This window comes from Sinocyclocheilus grahami, unplaced genomic scaffold (assembly GCF_001515645.1).
Source record: "Sinocyclocheilus grahami isolate Dianchi unplaced genomic scaffold, SAMN03320097.WGS_v1.1 scaffold5595.1, whole genome shotgun sequence".
NCBI lineage: Eukaryota > Metazoa > Chordata > Actinopteri > Cypriniformes > Cyprinidae > Sinocyclocheilus > Sinocyclocheilus grahami.
This window is the reverse complement of record NW_015510241.1, coordinates 775-3,675: the sequence shown is the minus strand read 5'-3', so window position 1 is coordinate 3,675 and position 2,901 is coordinate 775. Positions and strand designations below refer to the sequence as shown.

Here is a 2,901-nt window from a genome sequence, read left to right as displayed (position 1 = left end):
GGGGTCTGAATACTTTCCGTACCCACTGTATATATATATAATTATAGTGAATTGTTTTTTAATTATTTTAATCTATTTTCAGTCTTTTGACAGCCCTATATTTTATTTTAAAGTCGTATTTTCTGATTTACAGGCTTAATAAAATAAACCAGAAATATTTCCAAATTCACCTTGAAACTGCTTAAACCACTGAAAATGTTGCTGTTGCTAAAAATGTGGTACCTTTCTGCCATAAATCACAGGCAATAGAAATCAGAATTCACACTTGACATACAGTTTTAAAAAAATATTTTTTTTACCATGATTCCAAAGAAAAAACTTTTTTTTTGTTTCCTAAAGAACCTTTCAGTTCTTCAAAGAATAATTTTTCTTAGTGCAAAGAAATTTTAATATTCTAAAGAAACTTTTTCTTCTAAAAAGAAACTTGAAATGGAACAACAAAGATTCCGTGGATGTTAAAGATTCTTACTACTACCATAGATACCCATTAAAAAACGTATAAAACTTATATATACCCAGAGTGGGAACAAAGTTCACATCCTCTTCCTGGAATACCTGCAGTCGAGGGTCGTTCCTGGAAAAGGGCTTCAGGAGTTGTGCCACACCTTTGCGATTTCCTCTAAGCACTCCATTTTCAATATCCTGCAGTGTGAACACCTCACCACCAATGAAGTAGCACACATAGTTGAAGAACTGGAAAACATGAGACCAAATGTACAAGCACTGAAAGCATTTCACATTTCCTCTTTCTATTGTTGATCAAAACAGCTAAATCAAGCCAGAAGAACGTTCTCCACTTCTCTTACCCGATACCTTTGCCATATGTTTTTGGGAAAGCCCAGACGCAGGTTCCCGTGGATGACGAGGGCGTTGTAGATGTTAATAAAGAAAGCCAGTTTCTCTTCACGAGTCAGAGACAGCAGCTCCACACGCTGAAGGTGGACAGCTAGATCACAGTACCGCTCAAAGCACAGACTCCGGGACATGGCCTTGTAATCAACTATCTGGTCAAAAGTGAAGATCAGACGGTCACAACGACATACCTTTCTTATTTAAAGCAAAATAATGTGGCGTCACGCTCCTATTCACCCGCCACAAACATCAAATGTCTGATCGCAAGTAGCATTTGTGTCTGTGGCGAATTCATTGAACATGGTCTTGAATCTGTTTGATATGCAGTGTGTGAAACGGTGCGATACCTTGCCATCTTCAGAGAGATGATCAGAGTAGAGTTTCAGGATCAGATTCCTCAGTGCCTCCGAGAGCTCACAGGCTGCTTTGGGCAAGTGTCACAAACAATGAGAATAAGATTGACTGAAACATCCAAACATTATTTTTTTCATTACGTAACTGATAACTAGATATGTGTTTCCTGAAGGAAATACCAGCACTTGTAAGGCAGCGAAAACAGTTATAGTGTTAACGTTATTGGTAGGTTTATGTTTTAGGTTTTAGTGTAAATTAAATGCAGCATCAGAGTCAGTTTGCTGTTGTCACAGTGGTCAGCATGTGATTAAATGATAAAATATGTACAAGAAAGACAAGACTAATCAATAAAAGTATGCAAATAGATTTAAGAGAGAAGATTAATTGAAATTCAGTAAGCAAATATTATGAAGGCGTCATTGTTGATGTAATTTGGTCATAATGTCATACTTTTTTTCAAGAAGGATGCTTAAAATTATCAAATAAAAAAAGACAGTAGACATTTATAATGATATAAAAGACTTCTATTTTTAAATCAATTATGTTCTTTTGAACTTTCTATTGATCAAAGAATTTTGAAAGAAAAAAAAAAAAAAAGTATCATGATTTCCAAAAAAAAAATTAGGCAGCACAACTGTGTTTGACATTGATAATAAGACATGTTTCTTGAGCAGCAAATCAGCATATTAGAATGATTTCTGAAAGATCACGTGACACTGAAGACAGGAGTAATGATGCTGAATATTCAGCTTTGATCACAGAAATAAATTACACTTTTAAAATATATTAAAATAGAATTCAGTTATTTTAAATTGTAATAATATATCACAATATAAAAAAAAATCTCATAGACCTGAAACTTTTGAACATTAAATCTGATTCCCCATTGCATTTGTGCAACAGGCATGTTAATAAAATGTTCAGCATCTGCAAAAAATATGCTCCACATTAGGTATCACATTTTGATGCAGCGTGTGTAGACTTAAATGGAACGCTGCAATAGACACTGGTCATGATTAATTCATTGCTGCACCTGTAACCGCAATCTTGATTATTCATTTAACTAACTGTGTGAAGCCCTAATTATAAAAACTAAAAGTGGACAGGACATCTACGCCTGAAAGTCTGAAATAATACTGGATAAATAATATTTATTATACTTTATAAATAATATTATAAAAAAAACAATACATGATAAAGGTGTCTGTATGTTAAAGACTTCATTGACTGCAGTTTTATACTCAATACAGACACTTCAATAGCAAGCAGGTAACTTTTAACAATGAACCAAACTCATAAGCGATTAAAGAATCATTGAGTGTAACTTCATGCTTCATGCTTGAGAGACGCATGCAAAACACATACAGTTCAAATGCATCCTCACCATTAAACTCTGGGTAATTTCACCTGCTTCCTTCCTATCTACAAAGTGCAAGCAATTGGAGCCAGAACAAGCAATGAGAGCCAACACCAACGGCAAACACGGTTCAATACGCCATCCTTTCACTGGTTTTCACAGTACGTAAACACAAAACTCATCATTACTATTCCAGAATAGACTAGGAATGTGTCTAAAAGCTGAAAAATGCTATATGAAGATAAGCATGGCATGTGTTATATAAGTATGTGTTTACTGCTGATCACAGAACTGTGCTTCACTGAAAGATACGCATAACAATCGCAGCTTCTGTCGAA

At 34.7% G+C, this 2,901-nt stretch overlaps 1 pseudogene; it reads right to left on the bottom strand.

Annotated features, from left to right (window-relative positions):
- Positions 1-2,901, bottom strand: part of LOC107577273 (uncharacterized) — a 21,746-nt pseudogene that overhangs the window by 18,366 nt on the left and 479 nt on the right.